Source organism: Dermacentor variabilis, chromosome 1, assembly GCF_050947875.1.
Source record: "Dermacentor variabilis isolate Ectoservices chromosome 1, ASM5094787v1, whole genome shotgun sequence".
In the NCBI taxonomy this organism is placed as follows: domain Eukaryota; kingdom Metazoa; phylum Arthropoda; class Arachnida; order Ixodida; family Ixodidae; genus Dermacentor; species Dermacentor variabilis.
Genome location: NC_134568.1, coordinates 15,788,691 through 15,804,527, shown reverse-complemented (window position 1 = coordinate 15,804,527; position 15,837 = coordinate 15,788,691). Strand labels below are relative to the sequence as shown.

The following is a 15,837-nucleotide window of genomic DNA, read 5'->3' as shown; positions in this document are numbered from 1 at the left end:
TATGCATATAATGCTTTCGCATTAAATCTGGATGGGCTATGCTCACAAATTGCTGGGGCTCCAAAGAAGCCTCATTGTGGGAAAAAAAGCATGACAGGACTCATGTAACCTGGGGCGTTGACTTAATCTACGAAACTCCACTTACATGCCGAAGGGTCGATATCGGAGAGCGAAGCCGCTAAATCAACAATCGAGCGCGGGAATATGAGCTGTGTATCTAGAATAAAGCCATATCGCACCTACCGGCGCATTGTCAGTCCTGTGCATGTGAACCTTTGCTTTTTAGTTTCCGAATCTAGATACGAGTGTAGTCATGCTTGCATGAGAGCTAATGAAAGCGTTTCATATCAGAAAGAACGAGAATGCGTGTATCAGTGACGCTTCCGTATTTTTGCGCAGTAATGAAGAAATGTTTTCAGAAAGAATGCTGTCATTTGTAAAATTCAGTTTTTTTCTATGTATTTCAAGACTAAGATATTTGTAACATCTCATGCGCAGCGCAGTCTGGGCACCTTCCTCGTTCCATAAATGTAGTACGTTGTATGCTTCGAATAATATTTATTCGCGAGTTATTTGCAAGATGAAAACAATGCCATCGAATTACCTGAAAAGTTCAGCCCACTGGACTTCGTGGCCTTCTTAGCCGACAGACCCAGTTTACCAGCCGAGAAACTCGAACCTATTCGCTCAGTGGGAATACGCGTTTTACTGACTTTTCACTTTGGTACCTTATACATCGTCTTTTTAAAAATCACCAACAGTCAGCGCAGCGACAAGAGCTTCTGACTATATTGTCATCATCACTCAGATCAACAAAGCAGAAAGTGCATAAACTTGTCAATTCAGTTTTTTTCAGTGGTACCTCATGAAGCCCGTCAACTTGGCTTCACTTTTATGAATATGCATGCTCGCCGAACACTCGGACCGCGGAGTGTGACAGAAACTATATTATGCGCGGTTTCTTTATCGGAAATGCGAAGTGATTCGATTAGGGAACCCAGATAAACACAGATGTGTCGTGGGTTGAATGGCGAGCTAGTTTTCTGTGAGTCTTAACTTTGAATCCCACATAATGCTGGGAAACTGCTATGACATTCAAGCCCCGAGAAGGGTCTGCCATCGACTGCTTCTATGAACAGTCGTCGGGGTGGACGCTCTTGCAGCGCGACCACCCCGACCTGCGTTAATCATCAATTGTGCCACTTGTTATTCTTGGAATGACAAAGAATTATCAGCGTTTAATCATGATAAGGCCACATGCGACACTGCATGAACGGACAGTCACTAGAACAGGCTCTCAATGACATTTTACTAGCAAACAAGCAAGAGAGGAACATCAGTAGTCGAAGCTATACCATCGTTTCCTCAGATCAGGAATGCTACGCCCGTAGCACTGCAGTCAGTCATGCTGAAATTCACTCAGCAAATGAGAGGGCTTGACACCAGACATAAGTGAAGGAGCTGGTAAGCCCGGACTTCTCATTCTCTTTGGAGGCACCAAACGAATGTGTTCACTTGGTGAAGTCGGCGGCAGGTGTACAGTACGCCCAGATGAGCGCCAACGGAAAGGTCATTGAAGTATTAATTGAAGATGATGCATCAGTTAGCATGGTTAATTATATACTGATCCCACAAGAGCGACTATTGAGCGGCAAAGTTATTAAACTACACAGTTATGATGGAAGTTCTCGAGTTGAACTTGTGACACAAGTGGGCATGCCATGTCTGTAGAATTTCCAACAAGCAAAACAACTGCAGAAGCGCTACTCGTTCATAACGCCGCATCTAATGGAACACTGGCACATCCTGACTTGAAGAAATTTAAGATGAATATCAGATGACTCGATGAAGCCATTGTAGACAGGCCAGTTGAGACATACCGGCTGATTGAATGTATGTGCAGGTCTCAAACCAATCTCGAGTTGGTCTGAGGCAATTGAGAGGTGCCGACACAGCACCGGGATCTGATGTCCACCGGAGCTTAACTTCCTGCAGCGAAAGTAAGTGAGGCTCCGTTCAAGCTCAACGACATGACAGTTGATAGCAGAAATCCCTATGCGATTTCCCTATGCGTATATTCTGTTTGAATATTCCTGAGTCTCGATGGACATTTTAGGGTTTTTATAAAAGAATAAGCTCTGTAAGCTCTGAAAACCAAATGCCTAGGTTCATGGCGACACGAAAAGATACTTCATTTGTACGAATAATAAGTGTGATGAGCAGATCTTGAGCAACTCGTAAAAATTATATTATCCAACCTGGTGATGAACATTCCAGGTTTCTCGAAGCCGTTCTGAGAGAGAAACACCGACACTTCCCAATATGGTACTGGCGCTGTACTCTACCAGCGGGATGACAGTGACCTCCCGCATTAACCGATCAAAGTGATCGGCTGTTACTAATGCACAATCAACAGGTAAGATAACTTATCAAGACAGAAAACTAAGCATTTGCAGTCGTAATGTCCATTCGTTATTTCAGGACGTACCTGGAAGGCAAACACTTTAGCCTATTTACTGAGAACGAAGCACTGATATACTAAAAAAAAAAAGACTGGCCAAGTGAATGAGTGAAACACAGCATTCGCCTTCCATATCACTCACAGAATAGGAGAGAAATTATCAGATGCTAATTAAATCAAATTATCAATCAAATTATCAAGACTGCTAATTAGAAACCAAGATGACGACAAGTATGTCACGAATACATTGCAAGCCGACATGGAAGAAATGATTCTCAAAAATGCTAGGCTGCATGTGTCTGCAAAGAGCGTGGAGAAACACTTTAGGATTGCATCATAATTATACAGAATCCTGTGATCATGGCGGTTCCGGGAGACACATTTGGAAGATTAAACAGATCTCACGTCTACGATGAACAGAATATTTCAGAATATCTGAAGACGTGCCATCAATGCAAGCTCCGCAAAGAGAACTTCAGACCCGTGGTAATCCAATGGCTATACCAAAACACTCAGAAAAGCCATTTGAGCATATAAACTTTCCTTGTGGACCTCAGAAAAAAGAGGGAGAAAGTACGAACTACGCAAGCGCTTCTACCGACCACCCATGAGTGCACACGCATGGCGGTATGCAGGCCCGGAAACAAAGATTCCAAATGCATTATACAAACTACAGAACGACTGCGATGATTCCCAAGAAATGGAGAGTTAACTTTACATTTCAGGGAAACTACCGCTGCACCACTTGAGATCTTGGAAAAAGCCATAACCGTCCATGTAATCGCGATAGCGTTCAGCTTCTACGGAGTTGGTGGCTGATGAGAGCGCCTAGTTTCTCGACATATTTACTTTCGCTTAATATCTATGGTTGCTGCAAATACAGCGCAAGAGCCGGCTTTATTATTTTGCACTTTACCAGCCTACGTCCTGTATTACCTCTGCAGACACGGATTTTGAGAGACTGTCTGAGTGTCAAAGTTACATGAGGAGACCGAGGACAGCGACTGGCTGATAACGCCATAAAATTCTACGATGAGGTACAGAAGCTGTCCTTGGAGTTAACGCTTTCTAGCTCTGTGGTAAGTTTGAATGGAATTTTCTTGCTTTCTAAAAATACACAATAGAGGAGGTCAATTTATACTTAAAAAAAGAGCTCTATTTCAATGTCACATTCATCTGGCATAAAAGCTGCAGATTACTGTCGACAGAGAATAGAGGGCAAGGTTTCAATCATCTTTCATGGCTGAACTCCGGGAATAATAAATGAATACAATGTCAAGCTTATGGAGTTATTTCTGCATATTTGGACAGTTATGGAACTGATAAAGTAGTCCACACTTTCCACCATGATGGCGTTGGATAACAAACATGGAGGTGTTATGCGACTAAGAATAATCTGACCACTAAGAATAACGCTTCTAGTTTCGCAACGAACTTGATTTTACTATAAGGGTATGGATACTTCAAAACGAGGCATCACCTGAATTAAAGGTCTTGTGATTTGGGATAGTAGATTCTGTAACGTCCAATCAGTCGTGAAGTCTGATGGAATGATGATGAATGTGTCAACCGAAAATTTTGTTTGAAATGGCTGCAGAAGATGCCATGAAGACAGCCAGTTCCAACAGCCCTCATTGGAGCTCATGGTTTCTATCCCTGTGTTACGCTCAAGCGTATTTTTATTGCTTCCATCAGAAAAAAAAATTGAGAACGGCAAGATGTGCTGTTGATATATCCGCTCCTTTCTCTATCTTCAGTCATTTGGCTAAAAAGAGGCTGCTTACTGTAGAAAGAAAATGGTCCAGCTTTTAATTATCATTCATGGCTGAACTCCAACAATTTATACTTTGATATATGCTTTCTTATCTCTATTTTCGTACATTCGTGGTAAAAAAATGCTGATTACTGTCGAGAGAAAATGAAAGACAAGTTTCCAGTTATCTTTATTTGCGGAATTCCAGCTGCAGTACATAAGTGTAACGTCAAAGATTTTAGATGGCCTTCTCCATACCTTGGCGATTACAACAGTAATTAAATTGTCTACGCTCTCCTCCTGATGATATTATACCACAAACGTGAAGGCCTTACGTCACTAAGCATTTGCGTGCAGTTAACAGTGCCTAGTTTACCAACGAATTTGCTTTCGCTGTAAGTAGATGAATATTTCAAAACGAGGGAAGAAAACGCTTAAACATATTGTAATTTGCGATAGTATATTCTGTAACATCCAATCAATCATGGACTCAGATGGAATGATGATCAATGTGGGACTTATAAAATTTTACTTCAAGGGGCTGCAGACGATCTTACGAATGCAGTCAGTCGCAGGGTTTTCTTCCCTCTGGTGAGTTTAAACATACTTTTCTTGCTTCCTTAGGTAAATATATAGGGAATGGGATGTTATGCTGGTAATATATTCAGTGTTGTCTGTTAATTCCTCCATTTGCTATAAAAATGCTTATTACTGTCGAGAGAAAATAAAGGAGACGCTTTCAATTGTTTGATGGCCGAACTCCAGAAATAGTACATAAAGGTAACTTCACATATTTTAGAGTCATCATCATCATAATCATCAGTCTATTTTATGTCCACTACAGGACGAAGGCCTCTCTCTGCGATGTCCAGTTACCCCTGTCCTGCGTGAACCGATTCCAACTAGCGCCCGCGAATTTCCTAATTTCATCGCCCCACCTAGTCTTCTGCAGTACTCGACTGCGCTTCATTTCTCTTGGCGCCCATTCTGCAATCCTAATGGTCCACCGGTTATCTAACCTGCGCATTATATGACCTGCCCAGCTCCATTGTTTTTTCTCTTAAAATCAATTAGAATATCGCCCCACCCCCTTGTCCTTATGCACTCTCACCAAAACTGCTGTGTTTCTGTCTCTTAACGTTATGCCTACCATTCTTCGTTCCATTGCTCTTTGCGCGGTCCTCAACTTGTTCTCAAGCTTCTTTGTCAATCTCCAAGTTTCTGCCCCATATGTCAGCGTCGGTAAAATTCACTGATTGTACACCTTCCTTTTCAATGATAATGATAAGCTTCCAGTGCGGAGCTGACAATGTCTACCGTATGCGCTCCAACCCATTTTTGTTCTTCCATGAATTTCTTCCTCATGATCAGGGTTCCCTGTGAGTAATTGACCTAGGCAAATGTATTCCTTCAAAGTGCCTAGAGGCTGACTGGCGATCCTGAACTCTTGTTCCCTTGCCCGGCTATTCATGATCATATTTGTCTTTTGCACATTCATCTTCAACCCCACTCTAACACTTTCTCTGTTAAGGTCCTCAATCATTTGTTCTAACTCGTCTCCAGTGTTGCTCAACATGACAATGTCATCTGCATACCGAAGGTTGCTGAGATATTCACCATTGATCCTTACTCCTAAGCCTTCCCAGTTTAATGGGTTGAATACTTCTTCCAAGAATGCAGTGAATAACATTGGAGAGATTGTCTCCTTGTCTGACCCCTTTCTTTATAGGTATCTTCCTACTTTTCCTGTGTAGAATTAAGGTAGCTGTGGAATCTATGTAGATATTTTCTAAGATATTTACCTAAGCGGCCTGCACTCCTTGATTGCGTATTCTCTCTACGATTGCTGGTATCTCTACTTAATCAAATGGCTTTTCGTAATCTATGAAAGTCATATAGGGAGGCTGATTGTACTCTTCGGATTTCGCGATTACCTGAATAATGACATGGATGTGATTCATCGTACAGTATCCCTTCCTTAATCTACACTGGGGTCCTATAACGTAAAAATATTCCAATATGTTTTTATTCGAATCTCCTGCCGTCAAATTTGCGTAACCACCGACGCAAGCACCGGACGGTGACCCGCAGGGTTGTCTGAACAACCAATCAAATGCTCTCCTCGTTTATACGAGGTCACTTTTGTTTGCTTGAAAAACGAATAACATTGCCTACACTGAGCGGTTTGTCATATCTATTTGGCTAACAAAAGGCGAGGAGAACGCTCAAGTGGAGAGGGATTCGATGGGGCCGCGCCACTGTACTGAAAATCAACAACCGGATGAAGAGCGTGGTGCCGGCTTCTGCGATTGGTCCGCTTTTCTTACTTGGCTTGCGATGGCTCGTCGAAAATCGCGGCAGCATGCAACGGAAGCTTAAGAATGACGCTAAAACGGGCCCTCAGCAAAGAAGAGTTGACAGAACGAGGTCGTAAACGTGCAGAAAGTGCTCGAAAACGTTACACGACCACGCGAGATGTTTTATTATACGCAAATAAACCCATACTCTCCGGCAGGCGCGAGTAGCGAGTTCCTGAGTGATCGGCGGCAGCCATCTTTTATTTCCTTTCGGAACGGGGCAGCTGGCGGCTATTACGAAGAAAATTCAGTTTTGTTCGGCATATTAATGCATCTTGAATGTGTACACACCACTTTGACGCGGTTAGTTTTCGCGGTTTTGTGACGTCGCGGGACAGGCAGGTGAAGTGGGCGCAACCCGAAAATTTTCGACCAATAGCCGGGGGCTAATGGCGAAATGGCGTCGAATCAGAAATAACTGTTTTTCGTTTTTCGGTCAAATCATGCATAATCAGTGTTTACACATCATATCAGATGGGGAGGTATCGCGGTTTTCGTGACGTTGCGTGACAGACAGGTGAAGTGGAGGTGGTCCAAAAAAAGTTTTTGACCAACCGAAGAGGGCTGATAACAGAATTGGAATAGTTTTACGTTATAGCGCCCCTGTTTCCTTGGTTGACTAAAGTCAAGTGTTGTCCTTATTCTATTGGAAATTGTCTTGGTGAATATTTTATATAATACCGGAAGTAATCTAATGGGCCTATAGTTTTTCAATTATTTAACGTCTCCCTTCTTGTGGGTTAGAATAATGTTTGCTTCCTTCCAGTTTTCTGTGATCCTTTAAGTCGATAGACACTTCGTATAGAGAGCCATCAGTTTTTCAAGCATTATGCCACCTCCACCTTTGATTAAATCGACTGTTACTCCGTTTCCTCCTGCCGCTTTTCGCCGTTTTGTGTCTTGCAAGGCCCTTCTGACCTCATTGCTAGTGTTAGGAGGAGTCTTTGCAACCTGTTCATGACTGCTTCGAATGGAGTTATCGTGTCACCTCTGGGTACTGTACAGGTCAGTATAGAATTCTTCCGCTGCTTTTACTATACCTCCTACATTGTTAATATTACCCTGCTTATCTTTCAGTGCATTTGTCTTATGCCAAGTTTCCTTCTCATTGATTTCATGCTGCGTCCATATTTTACGGCTTTCTCAGTCTTTCTCACGCTATTTCGAATACCCCTTATTGTCTACCTGTTGATCAGTTTTGACAGTTCTGCTAATTGTATCTTGTCTCTTGAGTTGCACACTTTCATGATTTGTCGTTTCTTTATTAGGTCCTTTGTTACTTCGGAGAGCTTGCCTACTGGTTGCCTTGGTGCCTTGCCTCCCACTTCAATTGCTGCCTCTGAAGCAAGCCTAGTTACGGTTTCATTCATTACCTCTACGTCATCTTTATCTCTCTGTTCTAAGGTTGCCTATTTGTTTGTAATTTCCAGCCTGAATTTTTCTGCTTTTACCCTTACTGCATCTAGGTTGGGCTGGTTCTTCTTGACCAATTTTACTCTTTCTCGCTTAAAATTGAGGTGACTCCTGGACCTATGATCACTGCATTTTACCCTGCCTAACACTTCTACATCCTGCACTATGCTGGGAGTGGCAGAAAGTATGAAATCAATTTCATTTCTTGCTTCCCCATTAGGGCTTTTCCAGGTCCACTTTCGGTTGCTACGCTTCCTGAAGAAGGTGTTCATTATTCTACCAGCACCTATCCTCTAGCGTTCCTAGAATCGACGCCGTAGTTGCCAACTGCTTGTTCACCAGCCTGCGTTTCCCCACTTTTGCATTGAAGTCGCCCATTACTAGAGTATACTGAGTTTGCACTTTTCTCATCGCTAAGTCAACATCTTCATAAAACTGATCTACTTCATCATCATCGTTTACTGGACGTTTGAGCGTAGGCTTGTACTACCTTTTAAATCTATACCTCTTATTAGGTTTGATTACGACTACTGCTACCCTCTCATTAATGCTATAGAATTCATGAATGCTGCCGCTATGGCCTTATAGTTTAGGAATACTACCCCGCATTGCTTGCTATCTGGGAGACCTCTATAGCAGAGGACAAGGCCGCTAGTCAGCACTGTATAAGCCTCAACAATTATTCTAATCTCATTAAGGCCAATGATATCCCAAACAATGTCCGGGTGCAGAGATTCTTAGCACCCTCGTCTGCGTTACAGGTCTGACCACTGCCTTGGTCCGGTGCTCCGCAGGTGCTGAGGACTGAGGGCCATTGGTTGATCGAATGAGCCATTTGGGAGGTCATTTTAGAGGGCTTTATCTATACTTGGGCTGTGTCTGTATTAAGAAATAGTCCACATTATCTGTAATCTGAATTTTGTATCAACAGGCGTAAATGATGTCGACTAGTTGTCATAGAAAATTAAGGGCAAAGTTTCGATTTTCTGATTCCTAAACTGCAGCAACAGTGCTCAAGTGTAACGTCAAAAATTTTTGAATGGTTTGTCCATATTGGGACTGTTGGGCTACCTGCAAAGCAGTCCACAGCCTTCAACGTGGGGGAAATATGCCACTAGAGATTTGCTGGCTGATAAAAGTTCCTAGTTTCTAAACAAGAGATTTGTTTTTATTTAAAGCCCATGGCTGCTGCAAAACTAGGGCAAGAACAGGCTTGAACATCTTGTAATTTCTGAGCGTACATCCTGTAACATCCTCTTGATTCATTGGTTCTGATGGAATGGGGATTAATGTGTGACTAGTACTATCATAATTTTATTTGTAGGAACTGGAGGCGGTCACGAAAGCCGCGAAATGGAACGGCTATCTTTCGAGCTCATGGCCTATATCGCTATGGTAAGTTCCAACCTACTTTTCCTGTTTGCATAATGTTTTTAAACCACAATTCACATGGCTTTTGAGAATATGCGCGCGAATGGGATAGCTCAGTGCCGGCGAAGCTAAGCGATAGCTTTTGTAAAGGAACATGTAGTGAATGTTTTTGTTCAACAGCTTAGAAATAAAAGAATAAAGTAGAACGTAGGTAAAGTGCTCAGGAATTGTTTATTAAAACGCCAAAATGAACAATATGCGACAGAAACCTGTACAGTTGGAAGTCAGTGGTTAATATTACAAATACAGAAATGATCGGAAGTGGGCCGTTTTCTTACCGTTGCGGTAAAATATGCGATTGCTGCGCTGGGTATCTTGGTCAGGTACCAATCCAATTATTTTTCGTTCATATATATATATATATATATATATATATATATATATATATATATATATATATATATTGCATGAGGTTGTTAGCCTGACGTGGCGAAAGCTTTTTTTTTTTCACCAGTTACATCCCAGAAGGCAAGATGACAGTAAGGGGTGTGTATTCAGCACTGCCGGACAGGCACACGCGACAGACCAACAAGTCACGCGTTTAATGGCGTCGTTCTTTTATCGGCTTCAGAGTACATGTAAAAAGAGTGGAATAAGCGTAGTGTAGAAACAGCGCAATAAACATACTTGTACCAATGACCCGACGGTCTAACGGATCTATAGCTTGGGAGCTGTTGCGAGGATGTGCTGCTTGCTGTCATTTGCCATTATGAGATCTAAGTGGCTGTGTTTACGCCATGCCCGCGAAAGTGTAACAAATAAGAAAAAATAAAAAAAAATATCCACCTTGATTCCACCCGGTGAAAGTGTATGTAAAGCGAAGCTGTTGCCGACGTTATACAAGCACAACCGACGTCAGACGACGTTACAGAAGCACCACCACCAGAAGCGACGTAGGTCACGCGAGCACGCACTTGTGCGGAAGTGCAGCGTAGATCCTCATTCTTCTAGGCCCCCCGCCAAGCGCAAGTGCCTAAATGAATGTTTAAAGGTAAACGGCGTCAAAAGATGCGTAAAATACGATTTACACACAAACTGCAGAAATGATAGCTTCGGTTTGTAATTAGAATATACGGAAACTGGAGACAAAGCCCTTTTGCAGCTGCCGTTTGAGGTCAGACTGAGTGGCCGCGGCCGCTAGGTGGCGGTCCGGCTTTTGGACACTGCTTTTAAACCTGCGTAGGACATTAGGCAGTATAATAGCAAGAGCTTGGTGGCGCAACCCACCGCCCTGTTCCAAAGGGGACGGTCATAACAACCAACCATCCATCCATCCATTCATCCATGCATCCATCCATCCATCCATCCATCCATCCATCCACTGTTTGCCATAATGTCGATTACAGTCGCAGCACACCCGGTGCGACAGATGCAATGGGCAGAGCGCCCACGCATCAAGGACATATACATTGTTTGCACACGTACGTCACGCGCGCACGCACGTGTACGGAAGTGTGGCATACATCCTCATTCTTGAAAGACCTCCGTCTAGCGCAACCGTGTTATTGAACTTATTGAATTTCTCTAAGTAAAATGCGTCAGAAATTTCGTAAAGTACGACTTAAACACAACCTGCAGACATGATAGCAACGTATTGTAATTCGAACATACGAGGAAATATATAAGTCTGTTACGCGGAAACTCAAACACAAAGCCCTTTTCTAGCTGCAGTGGTGCCGGTAGTGTTCTTTAGATGGGTACAGACAGAAAAATCCCAGCCAACCAGAGGCTAACAGCTTTGCCGCAAAATGAACCCGAAACAAAAAATTTCGGGCCGAACCATTCATATCGTGGCGGATTAGGGTGGTTGCTTGGGCTAGTTGGTAATTCATGATCAAAAATAACGTACAGCGCAAAGGACCAGGACAGCGATAGACGACATACACAGCGCTGTAACAATATTTTATTGCGTTGCCACATCGTGTGTATATATACAAGAAGAGGCATGCGCAGAAAATGTACGACAGTCACATGGGGTGTTCTAACAGCAAGTCATTGAACGATACATGGTCACCTCAAAAAATAATAATAATAAATAAAACAAATTAAGCAATACAATTTCTATCTGTCTAGAAACGCGACTTCACCAGGGGTCAGCGCGATTGAGGGCGCACTAACGCAAGAACTGCCAAGTTTTCTGATGAAATCAGCTTCCACTATTTCGCGTGTGAGTTGTGAGCAGTGTCTCGCTAAAACTTGCGTATCTTCAAAGAATGGCACGCAGCCGCAGTCCCGGCAATGGATGCCCAAGTGGCCTTGTACAGTGTTGCGGACGTTGTTAGAATGCTCTCTTAGTCGATCATTTAAGCACCTGCCCGTTTGTCCTACATAATTACGGCCGCAAGACAGGGGAATTTCGTAGACTACATTGGTTATGCACGTCACAAACCGTTTTTTGTGCCCGACAGAACAACAACTCTGATGCGATTTAGGCGTGTTTACACGACTACAGAGCCTTGCCAATTTTTCCGGGGCCGAGAAAACGACTGCGATTCCTACACGCTGCCCAATTTTCTTTAGCCTATGGGATACATCATGCACATATGGCAGCACTGCAAATCTGCGTCTTTCAGCCCGCTGGTTTCCTGATTGAGCGGGATCGTCACGTTTTGTGCGCCTCAGAAGCTGTTCAGCTATGGCTGAAATTAAGACCAAAGGGTAACCAGCGCTGTGTATGTCGTCTATCGCTGTCCTGGTCCTTTGCGCTGTACGTTATTTTTGATCGTGGCGGATTAGCCAGCGAAGCTATCGATCACAGACCGAGCAACTATGGCCAAACTCCGCGTCCTGAAACATTGTCTTGAATTTGGAACTTGCCCCAGCGAAACTCACGCTTCTGCCGCTTGACGCTTGCGAGCGGGCTCCAGTGCGCGATCTTCATCGGCAGCTTGCGCTCGACGCCGACGATTAGACTCTCGCGTCTTCTCTCGCTGAAGTTATTCGGAGGCAAAGTCACTGGCTGCATTCTCTATTTTGGCACGGACACGTTGTCGTTGGTTATAGTCGCGTCTCTGCTGTCGACGCCTTTCCTCGTACTCGGCTTGTTCTTCCACCGTGCTCACAATGCGTGATCTTCCCACTTTTCCCATTTTTGTTGGCGTTGCAACTGTTGCAGTGGCGTGCCTCTGCAATGCACAATCCGATTCTTCCACACCACGGTGGCTAGTGGCACAGCGGCGCACATCCACGTGTTTTCTCGCCACAACTTCCTCGCCGTTGTATTGAGTGCAGACGACAGCACACGCGGCCGGCAGCAACGGCGGCCAGCGCAGGTTCACTCCCCACTGCGCAGGTGCTGCGCGCGATGAAATCACGTGTCCTTTCTTTCTTAGGCACCGCATGCTATCGCTCGTTATCTTTTTGTTCACTTTACAGACGTTAGCTAGCCCAGATAACCACCCTACGAGACCACGCAGCGCCGCCATCTTTTTTGTTCACTTGACGGACGTACGTCAGCCAGCCCAGATACCCCCCTCTCCTACGATACTACGCATACGGCTCATTCATACAGGCCCGTCAGGTAAACGGCTTCGCTGTAAAACGCAGGAGGAGCGACGGGGAATCAGACGCTACCGCTAAGCGAGCGCTGCTGCTTGCAGAATTTCTTTTTAAAGGCGAAGCTTTTCGTTGCGAACATCGACGGGTTTCCTGACCGTGGGCGTTGCAGCTTGGCTGTTGTTGATTTATAGGCCCAATCAGGCACAGGGGAGCACGTGCGCCACGCGCGCCGCAGGGTTGCTTGCAGCACCGCCAGATTGCGCTTGCTGCCGCGCATCCGCTTTTCTGGATAATAAGGAAGCCTAAGCCAACGTACACAGGGAATTGTTATGGGCTATTCTCAAGCACGAAGACATAGATGACGATTTCGTGGAGCTGCTGAGGGAGATATTGACAACCGAGTATGAATTGCATGGGAAGGCTGAAAATGTAATGAAAGGGTGAAACTTCACCAAGGAGTGAAGCAAGGATGTCTTCTGCAGACATTGTTTACGTTTTATGTTAAAGGCATAGAAAGACGACTGGAAAACAATGCAGCCGAATGCACGTGCCACGTAGCTTTAGACACTTCGAATTCAGAACAACTTACCTTATGTATTTTCAGAACCTATCAAATTATCCGGGTGTATTTTAACGTCTAAAAACGTTATAAACTTGTTGCATGTTGAAACACGTTGATGAGAAGGAAATTGGCAGAAGTATAAAATGTGCTAGAACGCACACGACAGGTGTTATCAAATCATGATCGGCAACTTATAGCTATACTTGAAAAGTGTACAGTCAATACATTCTACCAGTATATGACAGTACCTTGGAGGTTAATAAAGAAGCCTGAGAAGTTAAGGAAGGCGCAACCAGCGATGGAGCGAAAAATGTCAGGCATAAAGTTAAGGGGCCCTGAAACAGTTCTGATGATTTTGTACAAACGCACTATATCGTTAGGGTAGGTCCTTCTGATCATTAGGTGACACATCTAAGCACTCCGTGCTAAGCGTGTAATTTATTATAAGGTTTTAAAAATGCGCATCGCTACCGATTGCAGCCGCACCGCTCCCCTCAGTTTTCAGCCGCCCCCTCCCAATTGACGTAGTTAGCCCGATTGACGTCAGTTGGGCGGGCTATCCGTAACTGCCGAGGTCGCGTCATCGATCATTTTTCAAACTTTACGGTGAACAAATATTGTTCGTAGTAGTTGGAATGACGGTTAATTTGTTTTTATAAAGACGTAACAGAAATAGAATACACAACGACAGTTCATCAACACACCTAGCACTTCCGGCACACCACAAGTGTCGTCTGCTTGTGTTACAATGTTCTCCGTGTTGACACCCGCTGCTCGGTCAGTGTGGGTCTCGAGCTTTCTTTCGGGAGAACTATTGAGCGCCTTGGTCACGTTGTGGGCTGCAAATCTATTGATCGGCGATATGCCAAACTGCGACGTCTGTCCCTCTGCAAGGGAACATGCGAGCGGAGTGGCTGCTGCGCATTAATTGGGCTGTCGCTACCCGATCGGCGCCAGCATGTGCGCGTCTACGGACGTCACTTCACGGTGAAGAATTACTGCCATAATAGATTGTTTTCAGCGTGCCCGGTATTTGGGTAAACGCAAGCGCTAGCGGATTGGGCGTTTTACCGGATGAGCGCAGGCGCAAACATCGACGGCCTGCACGGAGCCGCCACGCGGTGGCACAGAGCTCAAACAGACAAACACGCAGAAAATGTGGCATTAACAAGTGTATTCTACTTTGGTGCCGGTGTAACTTTTCGGCAGGAGCTTAATCGTGAACGCGATGTCTTTCCAACAGTAAGTTCGGCAGCATGTTACATTCCTGAAACGTGGGAAGGCGAAAGCCTCCTGCACACTTGGTAAGGCATTAAGTTATACGATCGGAGGGGTCAGACTTCTTGCAAGACATAACGAGCCGCAGTGTGAAGTGCACATGTGGCGCTTTAGGTCGACCACCTCAACGACACATGTGAGCACTTAATTCACTAGCAAAACACGCAGCATGCATGTCGCCAGTAAGTGTTAAAAATGCGTAACACAAGCGGAACACAATTATTTTGCATCGTCTTAGCAGGGGAAAGCAGCGCTCGCGGTCGAACGCCTTGCACCCGCCGCTTCACACGTCGCACCTAGTTTCTCGCTTGGCGAGCATCCTCGACCGTAGCGTACTTCCGAGGGCTACCGCGCAATCCGCCGGGCGATCGTCCTCCATCGCCGTCTCTCTCCCTTCGCAGTCCACTGTTGCCACAGCCGCCTCTCCAACTGCCGCCCACGGAGAAGGTCCCGTGGTGTAATTTTGTACCACTCGACTGGCCGCCGCATTTTTTCTAGGCCATTTCGCAACGTACCATTCAAAGCTTTCGCCTTAAAATGTTTTACACTTGGTTACAGCAATGGTAGGTATGTGTTTGCCTGGTTAAGCTCTGCGCAACCAGGTGGCTGCACCATGCAGGCCGCTCAGGCGGCTGACGTTTACGCTAAAGTCCCTTCATCACAGCGGTAGTAGTATGAAGATACTTTAGTTTACTCCTCCGCCCATCTGTCCAAACGTCTACAATTTTTTTCCGAACCTTTTCAGGGGCCCTTTGAGAGAGAGGAAGACAGTGGTGTGGATTAGAGTGTGAACTAGGATAACCAATTTATAATTGACATTAAGAGCGGCAGATGCAGCTGGACCGAACATGTAATGCGTAGGACAGATAATCGCGGGTATATTACAACTACAGAATGGGCACCCAGAGAAGGAAAGTGTAGTCGAGGACGGCAGAAAATTAGGTGGTGTGATGAAATTAGGAAATCTGCAGGCCTAACTTGGAATTAACTAGTGGGAGTCAAGGGTAAATCGAGATCTCTGGGAGAGGCCTTCGTCTGGCCGATCGATATCCAGATAGGCTGCTAATGATAGTGATGATGAAAC

The 15,837-nt window shown here is 44.7% G+C and overlaps 1 long non-coding RNA gene across 3 annotated transcripts in view; it reads left to right on the top strand.

The window, feature by feature from the left end:
- The window catches only part of LOC142570214 (uncharacterized), a 50,631-nt gene that overhangs the window by 31,120 nt on the left and 3,674 nt on the right, over positions 1-15,837 (top strand). For 2 of the 3 annotated variants that reach the window (XR_012825658.1, XR_012825659.1), the window contains exon 4: positions 9,309-9,379. The exons of the other annotated variant lie outside the window; for it this stretch is intronic. This is a non-coding gene — a long non-coding RNA (uncharacterized LOC142570214). The remainder of the gene's footprint in view (positions 1-9,308; positions 9,380-15,837) is intronic. 3 annotated transcript variants of the gene reach the window in all.